This window comes from Furipterus horrens, unplaced genomic scaffold (genome assembly GCF_987537825.1).
Source record: "Furipterus horrens unplaced genomic scaffold, mFurHor1.1.pri manual_scaffold_2, whole genome shotgun sequence".
Lineage (NCBI taxonomy): Eukaryota > Metazoa > Chordata > Mammalia > Chiroptera > Furipteridae > Furipterus > Furipterus horrens.
Genome location: NW_028327172.1, coordinates 183,971,167 through 183,997,727, shown reverse-complemented (window position 1 = coordinate 183,997,727; position 26,561 = coordinate 183,971,167). Strand labels below are relative to the sequence as shown.

General features: G+C 39.9%; 1 long non-coding RNA gene across 2 annotated transcripts in view; it reads left to right on the top strand.

Moving 5' to 3' along the window:
* The window catches only part of LOC150020110 (uncharacterized), a 132,915-nt gene extending 119,641 nt beyond the window's left edge, over positions 1-13,274 (top strand). The window contains exons 3-4 of one of the 2 annotated variants that reach the window (XR_016509109.1): positions 1,512-1,654; positions 13,212-13,274. This is a non-coding gene — a long non-coding RNA (uncharacterized LOC150020110). Of the gene's footprint in view, positions 1-1,511; positions 1,655-1,818; positions 1,966-13,211 lie in introns of those variants that run through there. The other variant, XR_016509108.1, reaches the window with a different exon arrangement.
* The last annotated feature ends 13,287 nt before the right edge of the window (positions 13,275-26,561 follow it).

Sequence of the window (26,561 nt, the reverse complement as noted above, 5' to 3'; positions counted from 1 at the left end):
TCATGTATGGGTCTGTTTTTATTGTCTCTTTCTTTCTTGAACTCATACCCTAGTGTACTTAGTAATTTTTTATTGAATGCAGACATTTTGTATAAAGAATTGTAAATACTGTAGATGGTGGTATCTTTCTCCAGAGGTTCCTTTTGCTTCTGATAGGCAGGTAGAGTAGGACAGACTGCTTTAATCTGATGAGGGACTGAACTGATTGAAGGCTCAGCTCTGGTATTATTTCAGGCTTTCCTGGTAGGAGGAGCCCATCAGGTGTCCTAACTAAAAGCAGGGATTATTTACCCGGGCTTTTCCTTTTCTTGGTGGGCTCTGAACTCTAATATTAATCCCTCCAACATCATGAAACTGTCAAAAGCTCTGTTGAATTCCCCAGCCTCTTGGTGCTGCTTTCTGCTTGGTTTGCCTCATTTATCAATTAGCAGATGCTTAGAGAAGCAGAATGTCCAGCTCGCTTCTCTGCGTGTCCCTTCTCTCTGGAATTTCCTTAGTCTGCCAGAAGGTTGGCTCACTTTCTGTGCCTCTGACCAGCTGCTTTCTGCTTGGCTTCTCAGTGGTTCTGGCATGCGCCTCTTCAAGAGCAGTGGGTATCCTGAGAAGAAAAGTGGTACCATGACTTAATTTTATTTCTCTTTGCCCTAAGATCTTGGCCTCTCATGTCCTGGCTGCCTTGGTAGCTCTCCAGTGTCTTTAAATAGGTTCTTAAAATAATCTTTATCCAGCTTTTCTAATTGTGTTCAATGGGAAGGTGACGGCCTGATAATAGCTAGTCTCCCTCACAGCCAGGACTAGGACTCCTCCTCCAAATCCACACAGTGATAGCCTCATGAGGGCCAGACAGCCATTATCATCCTGACATTAGAAGTGATTTCTTCCTATATCATTGCCCCAGCAAACTGTCTTCTTTTCCTGGGCTTTGCAAAGGGCATATTTGAATCTGAGGTTGTTGCCCACACATTTCCACCTCTATTCTGTTTAAAATCTCTTTATTAGGTCATGGTTTTCATTTTGGCCATGTTTAGAAGGTATTGTACATACCCTACCCAGAAGAAGACCATTAGCATAGTTAACTTTGTAACTGGTATTTGAATAAAAAGGTGCCTTTCATATCTCTGGAGGAAGAAATAATTTAATGATTACCGCCATCACTTCTGCTGGGTTGCATGTGTGCCTTCTAGCTCCTTGAATTTTAGCTAAATTATCATGAAGAGTAAATATGAGAATTCTGTGTGTAAGAAGGATGGGAGCCTCAGTATTCATAGATATGATTCTTTCAGTCCTTTCAAAAGTGGAAATGGTTTATAATAAATGTTATTAAGGCACTAGAATAAATTTAGGCTAAGGAATGCAAATTTATTATTACTAAATTTAATTGGAAATCTCAGCAAAAAACTCTTTCATACTGATTTCTGCCAAGGAATGGAAAAGAGATTCATTTTGAAGGCATTCCCAGAGAGGATTGAAGATATAAAACTCTTGATGTTTTGTTTTGTTTTTCCCAACAGTTCACAAGAGCAGTGATTCCCAAGCTTTCTCGAAATGTATCTCATGTTCTGGCACACTCACCCCTGAAGGTGAAGTTCCTTTTAACAAGAAGAAAATTTGGGTGGAGAGCTACCCAACAAGGAAAGAACGTGTGGCTATTAAGGTAGGTGAGTCACTTGTTTAGAGGATGGGGAGGTGGGATGTAGCTTACGGAGAACACACTAACATGCATTTCTTGTATGGTGAGTGGGACTCTAGAAATGAGTAGCATGCATTTCACTGAATGCCAAGTTAAAGATCCTGTCACTGATGATCTTCTGATTCTAGATCTAATTCCCAGCTCTTCTACTACCAGCTAAGTAAACTTGGACAAGTCACTGAAGTTCTCTGAGCCCCAGTTCCTTCATCTATAGAGGAAAATTTCATTTGAAAATGTTTTGCAAATGGGAGAGAGTAATATAAAAATTAGTTTATCTGGAGGGAAGGGAGTAGGTGGAGGTGGAAGAGGGTATAGGGGGGATAAATGATAATGGGAAAAGAACAATAAAAAATGTAATTATCATTGTTTATTGTTTTGTTGGCTGTTATACAGTTCTATGTAGTAGTTAGAGGCCTTGTGTCTCTTGATGTGTTTGAACCATAGAGCTTGGTACTAAGAATTTTGGGGAACTTCGTCTTGTTCCCCACCTGCCTCCCTCCCCTCTAAGAACAACAACATACAATTCTTTTGGCCGCAGATGTCTACTCACTACTTTTGGAAGTTAGGGGAATGGATAGAAGTAAAAGACAAGTATCACAAAAGAAAATATCTGTATTAGTTGTTATGGCAAGCATCGGTTAATTAAAAATTTTAAAAATGGATTTGTAAAAGTCCTTGTTGAGCACATATGCCCTAGGTACTGTTCTAGATGCTTGTTCCTTCAAGGAGCTGATGTTCTGGCAAGGAGGGAGAAGATCATAAATAATGCACATAATAGAGAAACAAGTAAATTACTAGGATATTAGAACCAATAAGAACACGGAAAAAAGAAAAAGTAGAGCTGAGTAAGAGGATTTGGGAGTGCTGGCTGGGGCAGGAGTAGAAATTGCAGTTTTAAATGGAGGGGCCAGGAAAGACAAGAAATCAGGGTTAGCCCTGGTCACCATCAGAAGAAGCTGGTGCAAAGGCCCTAAGGAAGGAATGTGGTGGGGTGGTGTAGGTACAGACAGAAGACCAGTGTTCTGGAGCAGATTAAATGTGAAGGAAAGTCTTAGGAGGTGACCTTGGAGAGGCACTGTTGGCTCTCAAGGAAACGTTGTCATTTCCTTGTTTTTGAAAAGTTACCTTTTTTTCTTTTTATCTACCTTGTTTATTCGAAGTCTGTTTTCTCTGCAATTAAAGCATGCAAGTGCGCACACACTTAATTTATTTATTTAAAACGACCACTATTTTAGTGTCCTGTGGCTGCTGTAACCAAGTACCACAACCCGGGGGGCTTAAAACAACAGATTTATTGTCTCACAGTTATGCAGGCTCGAAGTCCAAAGTCAAGGTGGGCCGTTCTCCCCCCTGAGACACAGGGAGGGATCCTTCCTTGCCTCTTCCTGGCTTCTGGTGGTGGCCACAAGCCTTCGCATTCCTTGGTTTGCAGCTGCATCACTCCAGTCTCTGCCTCTCTTGTCACATGGCACTATCTCTGTGTGTGTGCCTTCACCTGCCTTCTTCCCTTTTTATAGAGGTACCAGACATATTGGATTAAGGGCCCACCCTACTTCAGCATGGCCTCACTAACTATTATATCTGCAGCAACTATAGATATGGGGGGTTAGGGCTTCAGTTTATCTTTTGAGGGAACACAATTCAGCCCATAGCAGCCACTTTAAAAAATAAACAATAAGTATTACTAGCTCCATCTTATCTTACAAGGGGAGACACAGGCCCAGAATGCTTCAGTGACATGCCAACGTCAGGGTCAGTAAGCAGAAGAGCCAGGTCAGAGCACCGTTACCATGCTGCTCATGCACCACTGTGGCAGAGATATGGGGGGCCGGGACAGGGAATTGCCATGGTTCGGGGCAGGAGTCGCACACAGACAGCATTGCACATTGTACTGCCGAATACACAGCTCAAAACTGATGCTCTGTTTCAGCATTCCTGTCAAAGGGAAATAGCTGTCCCTTCCATAACCTGCTCCCCATTTTGCATTTCGTTCTATAGCATGACAAAAATAGGACACAGACGCTTTTTCCCTCTTTTAGGAACTTTTCCAGAAAAATAACACTGCAGTGTCTGTGGAGTGTGAACATTTTGTGACAGGATCACATTTTTTCTTTTTTTTTCATACAACATAGGAAAAAAAAAAATATGGCTCTCCAAGTCGTCAGAATATACTCGTGGAAATGGGATTTGAAAACATTGACTGTACTCCGCTTTATCATTATATTTACCAATTCCTTCTTAACATGGAATTTATCTAGCCGTTTGTGAGCCCGAGGTCAAGACTAAAGTCTCATGTTAGGCTTAGTCTTGCAGTATACACCAGAGAAAAGGAAGGACACACTAAAGCATATCAGAACACCTTCCCATGAGTCACAGTGACATGTGACATCCCTGGGCCAGGCTGAGTACTGTGCAGCCACCGAAGGCTTTAGACACACAGGAATGTCGAAATCTCGGTCAAGAAAAGGAGACGCTTAAAGCCAAGCCTTAAGTCTGGGAGATGAGGCAAAACCATGGTTGGAAAACAATGTCATAAGGTCAAAAACTGGGAAGATCAGAGCTCTGTCAAGTAGTAGGGAGGACAAATTGAGTGGTTCTGAAACTTGGGTGAGGGTTTGGGAGGCCCTTTTGTCCATGACCTTGACTGTTCAGTGTGACTATGCATATGGTTGTTAGTCATTTTTTGTTGTTGCTACATGGTCTTATAGTTTCTTTTCAAGGGTCCTTTTTCTTTTAACCTCTGTTCTCAATCTGTTTTTATTCCCCCTAAGTTCTTGGGCTTCTTTTTCCACTTAACAGCTGACTGCTTTGGATCTGTGTGTTGAAGCATATGTTTTTCTTAGTATCAGAAGGAAGGGGGGGAAAGCTGCCTGTCCTCCAAAGATGCTTCTACTCTTTGTTGAGATCGATTTTTCTTTTGGCTCCTTAAAGTGTGTGGAAAGAGCAAGGTCTTTCTATCTTTCTACTGAATTAAAATGACCTCCAGTCATAGTCCAATGTTGCCACTACTCCCCAGAACTCATCTAGATCCCAAGGGTCTTCCAGGGGGCTCCTAGTCTAATAAACACAGGTGCACCCCATCGACTTTTGATTATGTAGCCAGCGCTTGGCAACTGAAGATAAACAGTTGCTGCTGCTCCTGATTGTGAACAGCCAAGCAAGTCAGGGGTCACCGGTTTGAATTACTGTGCAGCTACAGACATTCTGGGAAAAGACTAGGCTTTTCACAGGAAAAGCCAAAAAGTAACAAATATTAGAACTTAAAAAATTATTTAATCCCTCTTATCACTGTGGAATAGGAATAAAATCCTCCTTATTTCCCAATGGTGGTAGGTTGTGAACAATGAAAAACAGTGAGGCCTTTAGTTAGAAAACATTTTATTATAAAATATTTATTAATTTCTTTTTGTTTGGGTGAAATTCACATAACACGAAAGTAATCATTATAAAGGTGAACAATTCATTGGTGCTTAGTATGCTTAGTACATTCTGAATGTTGTACAACTACCACCTCTGTTTCATCCCAAAACATTTTCATCACCCAGAATAAAACACAGGACCCATTAAGCAGTTACTCTGTTTCTCCTTCCCTTCAATGATCCTGGCAACTACCAATCTGCTTTCTGTCTCTGTGGATTTACCTGTTCTAGCTATTTCATGTAAATGGAATCAAACACTGGCTGACTCCCTGTGTTTGGTGAGACACTTATTTTTAATTATGGGTTGTTTATGTTTTCAGCCTTCTCTTATGGTTACTCTGAGAGAGCTGGGGTGCTGTGGGAGTGTTAACATCTCTCTAATTACAACCTCCAAGAAGAAAACCTCTTTAGGAATACCTGCTTCAGGTTCGTTGCTGGGGGAGTCTCTCTTCATAAGGCAAATAGCAGTTTAGAATTGAGCTACTTAGTCTGCAAGGATATGAAGACTCCAACTTTACCTAGTTCCATCTTGATTCTGAGACTCAACCTCCTCCAGCACCTTCTTCCCCCACCCCCAGTTTATGTCATTGTCTAGTGGTCTGAACACCAGTTTATCCCATCATCCAAATGAACCTGTAATTGATATTTTGGCATTGGGATAGCTAGAGATTATATTGCTAGCCTAAGCAACAAAGCATAGCCCACCCCACCCCCCCACCCCCAGGGAGTTAAATGATACCAGCCTTGAAGATGAAAATTTGAGAAATACTTTACACTCTCATCTCTTGGGGAGGCTGTCGTCCCCCCACCCCCCACCCCTCTTCTCTGCTCCGTGAAATAGAGGCTACTCAGGGAGGGAGGGCTCTGAGATGCAGACAGCAGAGGCTTGAAATGAGATTCCTCTCTCCATCTGCCAGACGTAACCCAAGATGAGTTGCACAGATGAAGCTGGCAGAGGAATAGGGAACTGGATGGCAGACGAGGTTCGGAGGGGACCAAAATTCTAGTTAAATCCTTTTGCAGGAGCAAAAGGGCCTGCTGCTCTAATAATGCAAAACCCAAGAATTAAATTGGTGCCTTGCTAGTGGCTTCAGCCAGTGCAACCTCTGTAAGTCTGTTTAGAACCTCTATGAGAGAGGGTTATTAACATGTGCTGTGGGACAATTAAATACAGGACCAATTATGGCTTGTCTCCTTCAAATAGTGACCATCAGGTACTGTATTATGTGCAAGGTGTGACTTAATCAACTCTCTGCTCCAAAATACGTTTCCAGGAGCCTGAAAATAGCACCTTTATCGTAATTAATTGGTTTGACAACTTAAAGCATTGTGAGGGAGATGAAATGGGGGCCGTTTGTTTCGGTCCCTTCCCTCCCTCCCGTCATTCCTTCTCTCATCTCTCCCTCTCTCTATTAGCATGTATGGAACTTGCTCTGTGCCAGACTCCTTGCTAAGGCTTAAGGATGTGCAGCGAGACCCTGCCACCCGGGAGTTCACGGGAGGGCCTTCCTGCTCTCTGTCCCCTGCGTTATGCTCTGTTGCTATTAGAGAGAATGTGGTTGTTTGTGTACTTGCGTGTCTCCCAGCATAGGAAGTAGCTTCTAAAGGCCAGAGTCCTTCCTGCCTTTGAGCCATTGGATCTAGCATTGCCCTAGCAGAACTTTATTGAGTTGAATTCAGATATGTAAACAGATAACCGGATAAAATGTGATTAGTGATATTTGAGAGAGTTTTACACAGAGTGCCCGGGAAGCACAAAGGGCAGAGTAAACAACTGCCAAAGGGAACCACGGGGCCTCCCAGAGGTGTCACTTGAGCTGTCTTGAAAGATGAGAAGGTGTTCACAAGACAAGCAAGGGGGTCGCACAATCTTCAGAGGTCACAACCACGTGAATGTTTTTCGGGAGGGGTCCTTTGATCCTCTAAAGCCTGCCCTTTCTTTCTTTAACAAAACTTCAGGAAGTAACTGTTTGATTCTCCAGTAGCTTTGGATCAAGCCCAGGGCAGTATGGGCATCTCTTCCAGAAAGCCGCAGCATTGTTTCTTCTCAGGGCTGAAATCCCCTCCCACACCTGAAAAGTCTACTGATTCTTTACCCCTCAGATGCCACCTATTCTAATCTTCCTTGTCCTTTTTGAAATAAATAGAAAAAAATTATTTCCTTTTCTAAGTTGGCTCATGTGAAACCAAGATTTCACTTTGGAGGGGAGGAAAACTTTTCCCTTTTCCCTTCTAGGTTCTTTGGCTGGCCTAAGAATTAAATTGACATAAAACAGATTAACAGGAGAGAAGCAAATTTAATTTTCTACATACAGGAGCCCCTCAGAGACATAAAAGGCTCACAGACAGACAGGCAGTGGGGGCTTCTATGCCATCCTGAGCTCAGGAGAAGGGAGTTGGGGTCTAAGAATTCAAAAGGGAGGAAAACGGTTCATTGGAAGATGGGAAGAGTAAATGTTTGGTAAACAAATGTTTGCGGTGCCATGCAGGTACATCTTTTTGGTATAAGTTTCCTCTGGTAATAGCTCTCTTCCTGATACAGGCCCCCTATCTAAATCCGATTAGACAGTTAAGGGGAAGGTAAAAAGCTCTTCTTAAGTCTGCTGCACCTTACTTGTCTTCAGTTTGAAATAACTCACATGCCAAAGTGGCCCATTCTGGGGCCTCCGACCTAAAATCCATCCACTTCCACAATTCTTTGATCATTTCAACAAGCATACAACGAATGCCTCCCAGAGAAAGGGCACTGCTCTGGAGTCTGGGCTTACAAACAGTGAGGTTGTTTCTGCTCCTGTGGAGGCTAAGTTGACACCAAACAGAAAATTAACGTCAGCACAGCTCCTCTGCTATTCACCATTAAAGCAAAGCCTTTTGGTTCAGCCATGCACATAGGATTGGCATTGAAACTTTTTAAAATAGATGACTCTGTCTCTGAACTGAAGTTCAGAGGCCCAATGAATAATGAAGAAAGCTATACTTACCACTGGAAGATTTACCAGGAAAAGGAAAAAACATCTTAGAAGGCCTTTCCATGCAGAAAAATACCCCCAAAAGGAGCATATAAGACTGAACTTAACACATTGCATACGGGTGGCGAGAATTCTCGTCATTTCTAAAAGGCATTTAAATACCCCGGTACATAACGTGTTAAATTGTATATTAAATATTTGATTATATCTACTTATATATTTCAAAAGTATCTGTATCATTTTGTTTTTATTGATTTGTGATGAATATTGGTGTTTTTGTGAGACTTATTAATTTTCTAGAACTGGAACCCCATTTCTAGAATCCAGGGAAAAACATAGTTCTTGAGTTGGGTAGTGCTTTAATGGATACGGTGGTTCATCCTAATGCTATGGTTTCAGACTGCCCTCTCTCTCTTCTCTCTCTGTCTCTTCCCATCAACAGCCTAGTTGTCCATAAAGGACAAATTCAAATGTCAATCTTTCATAATTTATTCTCTGACATCCATAACATAAACCCTTAAACCATTGTTTCCTAAAGTAGGTTCCATGAACAGTAATTCTAACGCATATTAAATGATAGTCCTTATGATGGTCTGGTTTAGACAAAGATAAACAGGATTCTTTACTAAAGGACTTCTCAAACTGTAAGCATTGAGAAGGCAATATAGTGAATAATACTTCCCAAAATTGTTGGACTACAGAAACCTGGACACTTTTTTTCAGGATGTGTATTAGTCTTCTGTTTGCTGCTATAACAAATTACCATAAAGTTAGTGGCTCAAAAGAACACTAATTCTGAAGGCTAGAAGTCTAAAATGAATCAGTAGGGCTGGGATCTTTCTAGAAACTTGAGTTGAGAATCCCTTTCTTTGCCTTCTCCAGTTTCTGGAGGCCACTGCTTTCCTTGGCTTGTGGCCCCTTCCTCCATCTCCAAAGGCAGCAATGTAGCATTTTCTAATCTTTCTCTGACCTCTGCTTCTGTCATTGTATCTCCTCCTGTGACTCCTGCCATTCTTGCCTCCCTTTAAAAAGAATGGTTGTGATTGCTTTGGGTCTGCCTTGAAAATCCAAGATAATCTTCCCATCTCAGCATTCTTAACTTAATAGAATCTGCAAAGTCCTTTTGCCATGAAAGTTAACGTGGTCACAGTTTCCGGGGATTAGAAAGTGGCCAACTTTGGGGGGCCAGTATTCTACCTCCACTAGGACATGTGTTCTGCAATCAGGGAAAGAAGCCCTTTATTCTTCAATGGAGATCTGGGTGGAACAACACTTATAACATTATTTCTAAGGGAAAATCTAATTTGTGATGCAAAACAAATTCACATCTGATACACAACCATGGATAACTGTAAACCTTTTTATGATAACCTCAGCAGTCGTAACAGTAAAGATCACTAATGGCCTTCCTGCCCACAAACCTGCTTCACCTCACTTCTTTCACAGCCTCAGATGTCTAGCCCTGTTCTCACAACATATCAGACAAATCGTACAGTCAAAATGCCCAGTAGGATTTTTTTTTTTCCTGTCAGAGTTTTTCAAGACCTTTTAAAGTCTATATAAATGTGAACCTACTATATACTGAAAGAAGAACAAACTTAGCATTCTGTAATGAGCGCTTACTCTTTTGTTCAAGAGGGCGTGCTGTGCTGTGTCTTATTTTCACTGTGTTGTGCCCACTGACCACAGACTTCCACAACATTCTCCAGTAGTGGAGCTTGTGAGGCGAGTGTGAGACAGGTGTTAAAACAGAAGCAAAGAACAGTATGTGAAGAGGGTAAATAATGTTGTGGGAAGTGATTGACTATGAGGAAGGATAGAGAAGTGAACAAGAGTAGAGAGCTAACCAAGGACTAGAAAAATGCCTTCAAGTCTAACACATATCATGTTTTAAAAGACTTTGGAGAAAATTAAAAATGTAAACATTGTCCTATGCAGAGGAAGCCAAGTACTCTAAGGAAGATATTTGATTTCGAATAAGTAGGGTCAGAAGACTTTTTCCCAGTCTCAAAAAAAAAAAAAAAAAAAAAAAGTGAATTTTAGCTTACAAAGTTTAAGCATAAAAGACCTTTGAAATTCTACATAGAATTATGATATCAGCCACTAAGAAGTAGCGGTATAAGATTGATTAATATCAGCCTCCCTTCACCAGACACAGACAACAGTATCTCAGAAAAACTGTTGAGTTCCTCCAGGGCAGGGACAACATCTGATTCATCTTGGAGTCCCCAACCGCAGCACATGGTTTGGCATGTTGCCATCATGTTCGTTGAACACCAAGTAAAATGATTGCAGAGTTAGTCCCTGCCTGCACAGCACAGCACTGATTCATTTGGAAGAAATTATTTAAAAGAAACTGACAAAAGAAGGGATGTGTGACAAAGATTAAAAAGTGCGATATGAAGTAGACTATTGAATTCAAAGGACACATCTTGATATTTTCTTCATTCCCAAAACATTCATTTCACTCACTATATAATTTTCCACCAAAAAAAGCATATGCACTATGGATAGAGAACAACAAAAGTATATTGAGATTCAGATGTTCATATTAAGTAATAAGAATCATTCTTCAACTAAATTGCAAATTACTACTTCTTCTCTGTCTGCTGTTGTACAACATAATCTTGGGGAATCAATTGCAAATAATCAGATTGGCAAATCCTAAATCAAGACTGTTTATAGGCTACTATGTTTTATTTAGACAATCAGGAAGAAGAATTTATATCTTTATATTCTTTCCTGCATCTGCTGAGATTATAAATTTGCTGAGGATGGAGTATGACTTACACTGGACTTTATGGGCACACAATTAGTAGTGATGACTTGGAGTAAATGGAAAAACATACCAGCATGAGCACTGTAAAAGTCAGTGTGGGTAGGCATAAAGTAATTAGAAACACATTCCCATATACAATGAACTCTATTGATACATTCTATTTTCCCAACTCTTTGCTAACATTTCATGATCAGATGGATAAATTATAAAGGACAAATTCACAGGCAGTACTTTGCAGAATAAAATGGCAATAGATCCTATAATAGAAAATATGTAACTGATTCCAGGCCAGTGTAATAAAGGACATTTATTTGTAAGTCAGGCCCAGGAAGTTGCATTCAGGAGTATTATTGTGACATTCACAGCAATATGACAGTGGTAACAAATTTAAAAAAGAGTAGTGAAGCTTCAAAAACTCCAGTTCTTCAGTGATAATGGAATTTCAGGTTACCACTAACAGAGTAATTAAGCTAGGGAAGCAGCTAAGAGATACATAAAAGGAATAAAAATTGAATAAGGACCTGTTAATATTATTATAGCTTATGTTTCAAAATGAAAACTGTAAACATGGGGAAAAGGGATAATTCTCTTCCAGCTGATTGACCTCCTCCAGTGGTTTGAACCTCTTGGATAGATCTGGCTGAGTTGAAATGGAGAGACGACATTAGTCCTGAGACTGTGTTAATTGTCATAGCAGCAAATTTAATAACATTAAAAGAAGGATGGAAGTAATAAGTTTAGGAATTTTTTGAGAAAGAGACTTTTAGTTACAATGCTGATGAAAGGTATAACAAAAGTATTCATTTTCATCTTTCTACTTGAGATTTTTCGTGAGTGATGTGATTCCACGGATAAAACCTGGAAAGGAACAGGTCATGAAAAGGATATTTTGAGTTTAAGGAAATATTTCATTCTATGATGCGGAAGTAGGGAGGATATACAGCTTACTTAATATGGCCACAGTAGCAGAGTATGGGCATTTCAAGGCACAGAGGGGAGCATATTCAACACATGGCTATACATTTGTAAGGAAAAGATACACGTATTTCATGGCAAAATGTTGTATAGCTGATAAAAACTACACAAATTACGAAGATCAAAACTTGGAAATTTACAGAACTGCATAAAATGAATATTTCCAAAATGTAACTTGAAAAGGTATAAGAAGGGCCCTGGCTGATGTGGCTCGGTGGATTGAGCACTGGCCTGTGAACCAAGGGATTATAGGTTCAATTCCCAGTCAGGGTACATGCCTGGGTTGTGGGCCAGGTCCCCAGTTGGGGGTGTGAGAGAGGTAACCAGTCGATGTATCTCTCACACATCAGTGTTTCTCTCTCTCTCTTTCTCCATCCCTTCTCCTCTCTCTAAAAAAATAAATAAAATATATATATTTTAATTTAAAAAAGAAAGAAAAGGTTTAAAAAGGTTAAAAATATGGCATTGTGGTGTTAAGAGAACTTAGATGATTAGGTATACTGAGTAGGAAGATGGATGCCAGAGGAACCTATCGGCATAAATTAGAAAGCACGTGGAATTTAATTTTCCTAAAGAAAACAGAACTTAAATTGGAAATCTGTTATACCTGGCAAAACAGTAGGATGAAGATTGACCTTATATAAATTGAATGTTTCAAAAATTATTTTTGCCTTAGCTTGTCAATGCAGGATGTTCTTCCTCTGATAAAAAAAAAAAAAAAAAAAAAAAAAAAAACCTCGATGAGAATAAATAGCTGATCAGAATTTAGAATTAATTGAAAAATAATGCAGGAAGAAAAGAATTATGATTATGATGATAGAAACCTATTACGCTATCCTAAATATTATGGAAAATTAGATTGTAATAACAGAATACAAATCTTTGGATATTAGAGCGCATTTTGAAACAAAAGAGATGAGATGCGAGAGGTTTGTCAATTCGGCAAGATGTATTTTTCTTACACGCAGTTTGGGAATCATGTCGTTCCACCCAGCATAAACCCTGACTCTGTTGATACTAAAAAAGAAAAGTGTCCCTGAGCTAATCCTGCCTTTCCATTTCAGGTATGAAGAATACAATTTCTTCCCAGTTCCGGGTCAGCAATTTTGATGGAGACTGTAATTCAGTGAATGTGCAGTTTTTTATAGACTGTGAAATGTAATCATAATTTCAGTGTTTTATTACAGGTATCACTTTGTTTCCTCCTTCTTGTCCATTTTATGACATAGTATATGCATCCACATGCTGAGAGATAAAGTGCTTTCTTTCACTGAAGTGGAAGATGTAGGGCAGAATTGATCATGTAAGTGTGGGGCACCCCCCCCCCCATTTTCATAAGCTTTGTGCTCATAGATTGCATGCTGTGCTTTTTATTTCAGTAACATTTAACAAAACCATGGCCATGGAGGAAATAAAACTTACACAGAATGTCCATAATGAGGCTCTGAGTGCTGATGTTTCAGGTATGGTATAAACTCTGGGTTGCACATTAAAGAGACAGAAGCCGTCTTTTTTCTGTTGTTTTTAGTGTACAAAAATACCCGGATTTAACCATAAATAACTTGTGCATTAACTTCCACTGTCTGGCCCCAGCAAAGGCATCTGGAAGTAAGCAAAGCAAGGTAGAGGCAGCTAGAACAGATGTCGTTCATCTCCTAACTCATGGAGGGAGTACGTTAGGCTTTCACTCTGCACTTGGAGATTCTCTGTATACAAATAATTCTGTCAGGATTGATTATCCAATTTCCTATTTCACAGGCACAATAAGCCTGTGCTAAATCAGAAAGGAGAAGGATTTATGAGAATCAGACTCACTCACCTAATAAGAAGTGACCGTTAAAAACGTGAAAGGAGGCAGAATACTTATTTCATTTATTTATTATTTTTACTTTATTTTGTTTTATGGAAGGGCTAGTGATGTGGGGAAAGGCTGATGGCGGTGATGTGTGGTGAAGGCAGGGGCTGGTCATGCCAGATGAGTGTTAAGTCTGCACACACGTCTGACACTGGGTGGCCTCTGAAATGGACCCTCGCCCAGATCTTCCCATGCCCCCCTCAGAACACTTATTTTAAAATAAGCACGTTTTAAGGCACGTTTTAAGAAGCACGTCCCCATTCATTGGGACAGACTATCCAGTCTACTTCAGTTTCACTTCAAGATACCATTTTATTGCATCTAAGCTTCTTAGTAATAGCCCTGAAACATCAAGAACAGTTTACATTCTATTCACTGTGTAATCTATTACAGAAAGGGGAGGTGGGCAAAGGTGTGGGGGTAGAAGGACATCTGTAATAGTGTAAACAATAAAAATACAGTTTAAATAAATACATAATACAAGAATAAATAAAATGCTTTTTTGTTTAAAAAATTTTTGATATTGGTAAGAATAACACTTAGTTAGCTTCATCCTTTAATAATACCATATAAATGAGAATTATTATAATGGATTGAATGAGCCCTAAAATGCATCTATTTTTTTCACTATTGATCAAAACATTTTTATTTTAAACTCCCAGTTCAATTATTTTTTCCAAAATAATTTCAAATGAACTACACGGAAACTACCAGTGATTGGATTTACCCCACCTTTCTAGGCAGAGATGCAAAGGGTATGTGTATACTGGTTCATTCTTGCTTGTTAGTTTCCTGGGTGTCGATCTGCTTTAGTTTTATTTTATGTAGAGCAGTTTCTCTCCCTTTATTTTTTTTCTCTCCCTTTAAAAGAAATAGTAAGGTGGGGTGGTAAACACATAATACAGTGTACAGATGAGGTGTTGTGGGATTGCTCACCTGAGACCTGTATAATTTTGTTAACCAGTGTCACCCCAATACATTCAATAAAAAGAAAAAATAAAATAGTAGCTTGAAATAAGCTTATTTAGATGTTAGACACTTTTCTCTTTTGGAAAGTACATATCAAAATTGGGGTGAGCGAGAGCTTTGGAAGACATTCCGCATCACGCTCACAGTAAACTCTTCCTCCCTCCTTACCCACAGCTCGCCAGCACACACCCTGGCCAGGCATTTATGTGACTCACACTGTGAAGCTTTTACTATATCTCCAGGGAAGTTACAAAGTCTATGAGCTCTCCTTATTTCCTTACTGGGAAGGTCAATTATTTTTTAAATATGTATTTTATTTGTCTTGTTTAGATGATTCCCTTGACTACATTATGTCTTATCTTTCTTCATTGGAAATTATAATTTACTTTGCTGTGTGATTCATCTACACAATTCTACAGTTATTTGTTGTTTGGGGTATAAAGGAATTGATGCCTCAAGTTTCTCTTATCTAAACCCCAAATAAACCAAATTTCATTTTGGGTTAGGAAAAAAAAAGTATACATACTGCCATACATATAGTAGCAGTACACCTGCCATGGGGCTGCCATTTATTTGAGGCACGAGAAATTTTGCAGCCCATTGACCACTTTCTCCTGAGGGAATTTGTGTTATCATAGGTCTTTGACAATAGACGTTGACTCTACTATTTAATCAGGGAAGAAACAGATCCATAATGATCTCATTTCTACTCTCCTGTAATACAGTAGGAGATTTCTATCTGTCTATTTCTTGAATGGGGTAGGGGGTAGTATTTAGACTAGAAATGGGAGGAAGGAAGGAAGGAAGGAAGGAAGGAAGGAAGGAAGGAAGGAAGGAAGGAAGGAAGGAAGGAAGGAAGGAAGGAAGAAAGGAAGGAAGGAAGGGAGGCAGGGAGGGAGGGAGGGAGAGGGAGTTGAACTGCTTAGTACCTGTGAAGAAGTAGATACATAAAACCGTCATAAGCAGAGCTCTGGTTCTCTACTTATGATATTTTTTTTATTACCTACAGTGTGCCAGGAACTGTGCTCTAATGTTACTTCACAAGTATTATTTTCCTTAGAGCCATGTTCTTTTAGTATCTACAGGATAGAAAAGATAATTTGTCCCTTCCCAATGCTGACTTAAAAAAAAAAAATAGGCAGAATTGATTTGTGCCCCCTAAAGTTGAAGGAGAAAATAAATAGTACAGAAAAAAATAATATACTTTAAAATGACAACGAAGTATTAACCTTAGGGTACCAGTTTTTGTCTTGGTGATTGATGATTCAAATTTAGTATAACCTGAGCAGCCATAGATTGCTTAGGTTCCGTCAAAAGTTTCCTGCATTTTTTTGTTCAAATGGATCCCCTTGTATTTTATCGGCTTCTGGGTTTTTGTTTGGGTTTTGGTAGGCTTCTTCTCAGCTTTTTCAGAGCTGAGTGGCATTTTGGGGGCATCAGCCCCCACAGCTTGAGACATCACATGCAAGGCAAATCCTAAAGACATTTGTCTTCAGTCACAAATGCTCCCCCTGTTACACTGTCAAGGAAGATGACCTGAAAAAGCAGCCACTTGGATGAGAAATAGCCCAAAAAACTACTATCAAGGCAGCCAACTGGAAGTCGAAGAAATATTGAAATTTGGTGACAAATATGGTTTAGGTCTTTTTTATGCTTTTAGCAGTACATCAATTTAGGTGTGAGCCGCAGGCTTGGTTAGAGAGACCCTGACGCTTTTTTATGCCCTTCCTTAGAAGTCTGGCAATGTTGGCGTGGTTTATGCCTCCCTCCCTACAAACCTCTCAAGTTTCCTTCCAGAAAGAGGTGTTCACTCCCCCTGAGTTTCCAAGAACAGATTTCGCATCACTGAAAGTTAAACTTCTTCTGACTTTTACAATCCCAAGTTGGGTTCTTTCCATAGACCAGCCCACTGTAACATAGTAATATTCTCTTCCCATTCATCATCTGGGAATAAAAATGGATTGTATTTTTCTTTCCTTTCAAAGAGTAGAAACTTTAAAACATTCAGACGACTATTCTTATCAGCTTCATTATAATGAAAGTGTTTCACTTCATATCTTGATATCACCCTGGCTTCCTGTTAGCATTCTAGATGCAATATTTGTTGCAAGTCCTCCCTTTCTTTTTGGCTCAGCATTCAAGTAGAAAGTTCTGGAAAAAACAGCCAGCCCCCAGCGTGCTCTCATCTATCACATTACACTAGTGATAAATGAAATTCATTTATTCTCTGTGGGTTTAATTAACCTAGAACAATTTCTTCTATGAAATAGTTTTACACAGTGAATTTTTCATTAATTATCAGCTGGGACCCCAGAGCCCAGCCAGAAGAGAAGGAAAAGGAATGGATATTTCTCTTCCAATATTAACACCATCCATTCTAATAAGCAGAGTGGGAGCACAGATCACCATACACAGGGTCTATAAGTTGTTACAGAATAAAAAATCACCCATAAGTTTTTGAATATGCTGACACTCATTTCACTGGTACTTTTAAGAAGCCCTTTCAATTGCTCATCAGTTCTGTTGCTAAGAATAAGGGGCTGCAAACAGGCTTCCCTTACTGTAGCTTCTGTGTATTCTTCTGCCTTTTGGACTTTTCAACATAAAATTAATGGGAAATTAACAAAGAATGAACTTTAGTTTTTTTTTAATACACTTTATTTTTAGAGCAGTTTTAGGTTCATAGCAAAATTGGGCACAGAGTACAGAGTTCCCATTTACTTCCTGCTTTACCTTAAAATTTTTACTTTTATAAAAATAACCTTATTGCGATATACACATATCATAAAATTACCCTTTTAAAGTGTACGATTCTGTATTTTAGTATATTCACAGAGTTATGCAACCATCACTGCTCTCCAATTTCAGAATTAACATTTACTTTTAAATGACAAAATTAAAAGACCATTTAGAGAACTTGAAGACAAAGGGGGAAAATATCCCCCAAACTCACCATTCTAACGAAACTCTTGTCACTTTTTATACATCTAATTTTAGTTTTCTTTATGTCCAGATAATTCTACAGAGAATGACGAGAGTGTTCTATGCACTATGCACTTATTTTTAAATTTTCTTGTGAAAATTAATGGCTCTGTCTCTTTAACGCTGCTCACAGTGTGATGAGGTGTGCTGTGATTCTTCCTGCTGTGTGTACACATGAAATTATTCAAGTGAAGACAATAACTTCATGGCTCTATATGCTGTGGTGTGATGCTTTCCAGGAAGTCATCTCTGGTGGCATTTGGGCATTCCAGGGTGCTGCTACAGCTTTAGACTTTTTGTTATTAGTAGTGGATAGATGTCTTTTATCCCTTTGTCCTGAGGTTTGAAAGCTTTGAAAGCTTACATTAATTAATAAAGCTGGTGTGTCCTTAGATGATGCTCTTCCCTCAAGCTAAGGGCAAACTCAGCATTGGACATTTTGAAGGAGTGATTTCAACTAGCATCAGCGGGAGGGACTGAGCAATGAAAATATAAGAGTGAACAAGAGAATGCCAGTCAGTAGAAACATAGACAATGGATCTGAACACATTTATAGAAGTGTCACAAATGGGCAAAAAAACAAAATGTGAAAAGGTGCTTTGGAGATGTGAATGAAAATGTTGTTTTTCCCTAGAATTGATTAAGAATGATTGAAAAAATTGATAATGTTAAGTGCAATAACGAATGTGGTAAATGAGATATCTGTATGCTCTGAGAGTGTAATTGATCCACCATTAAGAAGCTAATTTGATGGCACTTACTAAAATTTGAAATGTCTATCCTCTTTAATTGAAGAATAGTATCCTTAAGAATTTTGCAGCAGTGATATGATAGTATTATGTAAAAAAGACATGTATAAAGATGTTCATTGAAGCCGTGTTTGCAATAGCAAGAAATTGGAAGCAGTCTGTTGCTCAGAAACAGGAAACCTGGCTAAAGATGCCATGGTTCAGACTGTTGATAAAAGAAGGATGAGTCCCAGTGAAGACGTGTGTGGAAATGTTATAATTGCCCTTTCATTTAAGGCAGAGTGCTGTTGAGGTAAGTCTGTTTATGTGAAGGAAAACTGGGATTGGGATATAATTCACTTTTTATTTTATATGATTTTTAATTGATTGAAGTATGAGTGATACTTACTACTCCACCCCTATGTCCTTCAGCACCCAAATTTAAAAAATTAGGTGCCATTCTTTTTTTTAAGTATATTTTATTGATTATGTCTTTACAGTAGTTCAAATTTTTTTTTTACCCCTTTGCTCCCCTCTGCCCAGTACCCCACTTCCCAACACCCCTTAGTTCATGTCCATGTATCGTGCATATAAGTTCTTTGGCTTCACCCTTTCCTATGTTATTCTTAACTTCCCCCTGTCTATTTTGTATCAGCCAATTATGCTTCTTATCCCCTGCACCATTTCCCCATTTCTCCCTCTTCCCCCTTCCAGCTGATAACCCTCCAAATGATCCCCAAACCTATGATTCTGTTCCTATTCTGGTTTGCTTAGTTGAATTTTGTTTTTATTTTTTAGATTCAGTTGTTGATAGTTGTGAGTTTGTTGTCATTTTAGTGTTCATAGTTTTGATCTTCTTTTTCTTAAGTAAGTCCCTTTGACATTTCATATAATAATAGCTTGGTGATGATGAACTCTTTTAGCTTTACCTTGTCTGGGAAGCACTTCATCTGCCCTTCCATTCTAAATGATAGCTTTGCTGGATAGAGTAATCTTGGTTGTAGGTTCTTGCTTTTCATCACATTGAATACTGCCTGCCAGTCCCTTACTGCCTGCAAAGTATCTTGAGAAATCAGCTGATAGTCTTATAGGCACCCCTTTGTAGGTAACTCTCCACTTCCCTCTTGCTGCTTTTAGGATTCTCTCTTTATCTTTCACCTTTGGTATTTTAATCATGATGTGTCTTGGTGTGGTTCTCTCTGGGTTCTGCTTGCCCTGGAATCTCCGTGCTTCCTGGACTTGTATGTCTATTTCCTTCGCTAAATTTGCGAAGTTTTCCTCCATTATTTTTTCACATAAGTTTTCAATTTCTTGCTCTTCCTCTTCTCCTTCTGGCACCCCCATGATTCAGATGTTGGCGCATTTCAAGTTGTCCCAGAGGTTCCCAAGCCTCTCCTCATTTTTTTCAATTCTTATTTCCTCATTCTGTACTAGTTGACTGTTTTTTTCTTCCTTATGTTCCAAATCATTGATTTGAACCCCGGTTTTCTTCCCTTCGCCATTGGTTTTGTGTGGATTTTCCTTCGTTTCACTTAGTATAGCCTTCACTTCTTATGTGTTTGCCATACTCAAGCATATCTGTCAAGCCTGTGAGCATCTTTATCACCACTGTTTTGAATTCTGCGTCTGTTAGGTTGGCTATCTCCTCATCTGTTGCGTTGGCTATCTCATTGTCACTTAGTTCTCCCACTGGAACCTTGATCTGTTTCCTTTTTTGGGCCATACTTCTCTGTCTCCTCATCTTGACAGGCTCCTGTGTTTGTTTGCCTCTGTGTCTTAGGTAGAACTGTCGCACCTGTTATGTTGTAAGGGGCAGAGCCTTAGGGCTTCATCGGTACAGGGCGACCTGTTTCACCACGTTGTGGTGCTGTATGTTGGGGAGGGGTCTGAAAGGGAACAATGCCACTTGCTCACCACTCGCCCCTTTTCCAGGCACTTCTCCCACTTCTGTATGGAACTGGTGCCTCTCTGGCTGTTGCCCTGGCTATCGTTCCAAGGGTGAGTGGGTCTGCGGACGTTCTAGTACCGTGAGAGACCTTTAAACAAGTGGACTCTGCTGAGAGACTGGCAGTTTCTGCCTCCACCCCAACCACCACTGGTTTGCATAGTCAGAAGCAATGAGGCTTTATTTTCCCTGGTGCTGGGACCGTGAGTTGCATGGTCTGGTAAGGAGCTAGGAGTGCTCCCCAGGTGTCCCTCCTGACTTTTTAAAATGTGTAACTGCGCTTTCCACCGGTCTTCCATTGCTGCCACTGCTGCCACCACCACACTACGTCCTCTCAGCCCCAGCTCTGCCCCTCCTACCTGTCTGGATGAGTATTTCTTCTTTATATCTTTGTTTGTTGGACTTCCATGCAGTTTGATTTTCTGGAACTTCTGGTTGTTTCCAGTTTTGAAGTAGTTGTATTCCTTCCTAGTTGTGGAGGGAGACGCAGAGTGTCTGTCTACGCCCAGGTGCCATTCTTAAGGCTTTCAAATAGGAAAAAATACAGCAATTTGAGCTTAAGTGTCAAAGTACCACCAAGTAGAAATCCTTAAGAAACTAACTTTAATGAACATATAAAAATGATTTCTAATTAGTATATCAACAGTTTATATGGAAAAAGATGTTCCTAAAGTATATGGAAAAAGGTTTTACTCAGGTTAAATCTTTTGAAATAATTTTTTTTCTAATCATAAAGGGTAAAATATCATTATAAAACATTTTTAAAAAGTAAGGCTATAAATGAGATAATAAAATTACCTCTAATTCTATCACCTAGAGGTAATAGTAGGCTGGGTTTTAAAACTTCATTTCTGCTATCAGTTTGAAATTGCAGAAAGATTTTATTTTCACAGTGAGAGTACGTTTCACTCTAGTCAATTGTTTGATTTCTGTAGTTGAGGGGTGCAGAAATATATGATCTTAATGAAGTTTCCTGAAGTTTTCCTATCAAAAAATTGCTTTGGTAACATTGCACATTGTTAGTAAGAAAGCAAAGCGAAGGATAATAATGCTGAAAGGTAAAAAGAAGGAGCTAGGAGGGCAACAAGTATTACAATCAAATCCTACATTTTCACATTACTAACTAAAGAAGAGAGCAAAAGTGTCTGTGACCAAACCAACCAGTGAAAGACATTTCTCTTTGCTGCTCCTCGCCTGCTGTCCTGTTCTGGCAGCCTGCCAGTCATTGTCAGGGGCTGGTGACAATGGAAAGGACCATCACTGACCTGTGTGGTACCTGTGCTATTTGGTGGAGAGTAATTCACAGTGGGACTCAAATCCTCACAATATACTCAGAGTTATAGGAGGAGTGATTGGGTTACAGAGTTAACCATCCTAAGCTCCTCACCCCTGAAAGTATGACTTTAAAGTCTCCCTTTTTCCATCACAGGCCCTGGGTGCTCTATCATCATCCATTCTTAGATTACAGGTGGGTCTGGTCAGTAGCTTCTTTGAAGTCCCTTTCTCCCTTCACCCCCAAGTCTAGAGTTACATATTGAATTCTGTGCAACACTGAGTAGTTACTACCTTCTCAGCACTTTTCTATGCCACCTTCACCTTAAGGAGTAGCTACATAATTTGTGAATCTGGTGCAAAATGGAAATGTGGTGCTTCTTGTTAAAAAGTTAAGAATTGTGAGATTGTAAATTATGTCCTGCTCCTAGGCGAAGCATTGAAACAGGTGTGGGGCACTTTGGGACTACACACATTGCCTGCTTAAGAATCTGTCTCTGGCCACCTTAGCCTCACCTCCTGACCCAGGGGTATCCTGTTACTGAGAGAAGGCACACAGATAGTATCCCAATCCTCCTCCTTTCCTTTTTGATGTTTTCTATTATTTACTTCTTAATGGGGCTACTGACTTTCTAAACCTTGGGACAAATCTACTCTTTGAGAAGGAAGGACAGGTGTTATTGGAGAGGAAAAAAACCCTCTTTTTTTCTACTACCCTCCTAGGTTCTTTCTGGGGCCCTATCAATTAGACTGATGAAAGACACATTAGCAAGTGAAAACAGAAGTTTATTAACACATGTACTGAGCTTACACATGAGAGTCCCCAGATATGAGTAACTCCAAGAGGTGGTTAGAACTTGAGCTTGTATAGCATCTTAGCAAAGGAATTATAAATGTTTACAGAAGACAACAAAGGAAAAAGACTTTGAGTTTCTAGGGGCAGCCAACTGTAGGAAGGCAAATTTAAGGGGATACTTACAGAAGATAAGAGCTAATTGGTAAGGTTTGTTATGTAGATTCTTCTGGTGACATCTCCAGGCTGATGAGGGTCTAAAGTTGTCTCTGCTAGTTAACTTATGTCATTTCTGGTTGGGTGAGAGGACACTTTTGTAAATTATGTCTTGCTCTTAGGCAAATAAGGAGAGGGCAGAGAGTTTTCCTTGAATCTGATTCTTCTCAATTGTGTTCAGTCAAAATAATCCTTATGCTAAAGTGGCATATTCTGGGGTGGCATTTTCTGCTATCCTGCAGTGTCCTCTCTGGGCAGATACAGTTCCATGGGCCCATGACTTGAAACCTTGTACATAATCAAGAAAGACCACCCTTCCTTCAGGTGGACACAGCCCTCTGCTGGGTCACCTTGCCTGGCACTTGGTGAGTGGCAGGCAGGCTGGATTTCATTCACTCCTAGCATGTTTGGCTGGCATCTTCATGTGGGGAGCAGTCTGCATAATCCTACATAGTCGCTTTGCTTAGGGGACAACCTGGCTGCTTCCCTGACCACAGGGTGGCAAGATCACCAGGCTAGAATGTCCTTTCTCCTTAACAGTTCCCACATGACAATCCAAATCCCTTGATGGAGAGTTTTTGAGTACCTAGGCTTCTCTGGTTTGCAATCGAGGCTGTAGCTCTTTGCACTTTTTATTGGTTGTTTTTGTTCACTTGCTTTTAAAATTCCTTGTCTTGTCATGAAAAGCAGTCTATTACTGGGATCTGATGACCTGTCTACCTAGCTTCACTGAATGGATTTCTTTAGAAGCATGCAAACTGATCCATTAGGTTCTTCTCCCATCTTCCTGTTCTAAGTTGGTGGAGTTTTAGGTTTCAATCCTAAAATGGTATATGTATAAAAAAAGAAAAGAAATTAATGAAATGTGAAAAGAGAAAAATGAATTATTATAATCTTTGTAGCCACCTGTACTTCCTGGCCAGCTTTACCTAAAAATAAGCCAGGGAAAGGGCAGGACTGGGGTAAGAGAAGGAAAGAGCAGCAAAGTCAGATTCTTAAGTGGCTTTTATAACTGAGCTCTGACATTAAAATTTGAAGGACATCAGATTCCCTTCCCTTTCCACACCCACCAAAATAAATAAATGCACACACTCAGAAGCAGTTATGGGAGATGGAATTATGTTTATATTGGCCTTCTAAACTCCACGTACATTCCTCCCAGAGAATGATATTGGAGTAACAGAAGGGCTATGCCGAGTGGCTACACGGCCACCTAGCCTGGTATTCACTCAGCAGTATCACCAAGGAGTAGACTCAGGAGGAACAGGGACCCTGGGGATGTACGTCAAAGGAGCCGAAATTATACAAAACGGACTACTGAGCCCCCATGAAATTTTCTAAACTCCTTTGTAACATTTAAATGTTTTTGGGTGTACATGCGTGTGAATGTGCGAGATGTGTGTGTTGTGTGTGTGTTGGGGAGAGGGCTAGAAATTAAAAGTCCAGTACTCATTATAGAAAAAAATAAACCTTCTTACATTTACTTGTTTAGATCCTCAGATTTGTTTCAGATTTTCTTGTCATATTTGGCTGCAAAAATTGAGGGTCTAGGGCTTTGAAGTAGAGTTCAGTACTCCTATGGCTCAGTATTTGGTCTATGAGCTTAGAGATATTATGTATACAGATTTATAAACGTGGGTATAGAATATGTATACATGTGTGCTTGCTCATCTTTTCTTTAGATAAATCTAGAATTTATAAGAATATGAGATCCTTACCTTTAAAAATATTTAAGTCAGACTAAAAGAATACTTTATTTGATTTTTATTTAGAAACTGCGTTTTACTCTTCCACATTGTTTTGTTACTGATAAAAGAATTGGATCTCCAGGTTAGTGCAAATTAGTATGTGCTTATTTTACTAATCAAGATGTAAGGTTGACCATGAAGAGCCCAAAATAACTGTAACTTAAATATGATAGAAATTTATTTCTCTCTCGTGACTGCTTGGGGCTAGACAGTTCAGGGACAATATAGTAGTGACTCTACTTCATAAGGACATATGGGACCTAAGCCCCTTCTACCTCCTGCTTGATCATCCCTAGTGTGTGTTCACCCATATGGTCCAGGATGGAGGAAGGAGAAGGAAAACAGTATATGCCTTTCCTTTAAACACACATTTTGGAAATTGCCTATATGCCATCAGCCAGAACTTATCCATAAACTTTTTAGCGGCGAGCCAGGTAACCAGTGAAAATCATGAAGTTTAATTAACATCATTGAGGAAAGGAACAATAGATACTGGGGCACAGCTGTCTGTCTTGGTCACACTTTTTTTTGATGTCATATTTTGCTCATTACATTTTGAACCCAGAACACTAAATGTTGTATGACATGATTAGCTTATTAAGAAGTTAGATACAAAATCTGACTTTAATTGCAAATGGCTGCCATTTTCACAAGTAGAATGTGGTCATTTGCCGGTGGCTCTGTGGTACTAAGAAAGACTGTGGCGCTGTACTTGTACTGAGCAGGGAACTAATTACATGATCAATAAGTGATACCTGCCCTGGGTGCAGGGTAGGAAAATAACGTCATGTTTTTGCTATATTTAGTCTTAATTCAGAGAAGAACTTCTATAGTTACAGATTTTATCATCAGCCTTGCTGTTAGAGACGTTTTCTTTTTTCCCCAGTGTTTCATTCCACTGCCACCAAAAAAGAGTTTAAATTGAGGGATGAGTTGAGGATTTCGTCGGCAGCTGTCCGTCTTGAGAGACGATGGTGTAGCTTCTTAAGAGTCTATCTGCACCGCCGAGAATGGCTGTGCAGTCCGACTTGGGAGTGACACGGTATCTGTCTCCTCCCGTGTTGAATCGACATCTTGCGATGACGCTGGAGTGTCCTCTCCAGTGAAGCTGAAGCTACAGAGCCTGGGCAGGGTGATATGGAGGGTCTGCTGTTGCCCATGCAGCAGACCCCCCTTCTCTTCGCAGCTGAAGGGTCCAAGGGAAAGACGGAGTCAATACAGCTTGGCTTCAGGTGCGCCGCAGGAGTTGCCGGTGTTGACTACAACGTCAAACCGCCTTAGGGACTCCGGCTCCGGATTTTCTGTCGAGGTTTACTCCCTTAGCCTTTCCCCTGAAGAGGTATGCCGCAAGGCAGCGGAGGGGTTGAGGATTTATATAGTATGGAAGTACCAAAGAATTTCAGAAGAAGTGTAGTCTGTGTTTTATAGACTTCAGTAAAGCCTTTGACCATGGGTCAGGGAATGCGGTGGATTGCTCTGACATGGGCGTGTCTCAGCATTGGATTGCCCTGGTGAGTTACCTGTGTTGTGGACAGGAAGCCACCATCAGGACAGAACATGGAGAGACTGAAGGGTCTACTGTAGGCGAAGACATCAGACAAGGATGCATGTTATCTTCCTGTTAGTTTCATCTGTACATAGAATGTATCATATGAAAAACTGGGCTAGACTCAGAGGAAGGAGGAGGAGTGAAAATTGATGGAAGAAAAGTATCAGTTACTTAAGATGTGCACATGGCACCATCTTAGAGGCAGAAAGTAGCAATGGTTTGAAATGACTTCTGATGAAAGTGAAGGAAGAAAGTGCCGAAGCAGGGCTGCATCTGAATATCAAGAAGACAAAAATCATGACTGCAGAAGAAATACCCAACTTTAACAATGAAGACATTGAAACTGTAAAGGTTTTGCTGACCTTGGTTTGGTCATCAATTCAAATAGAGACCTCAGCCAAGAAACCAAGAGAAGGCTGAGACTCAGTAGCACAGCAAGTGAAGAATTAGGAAAGACCTCCAAGAGCAAAGATGTGTCACTAGAGGCCAAGGAAGGCCAAGATCATCCTCTCCCTTGTATTCTCGGTTACTGTGTACAAATGTGAACATTAGACTGTGAAGGAGGCTGATAGGAGGCAAGTTGTTTCATTTGAAATACAGTGTTGGAGGAGAGCTCTATGGGTATCCGGGCTGCCAGAAAAAACTAATTTAAGCCTGAAACATCACCAGAAG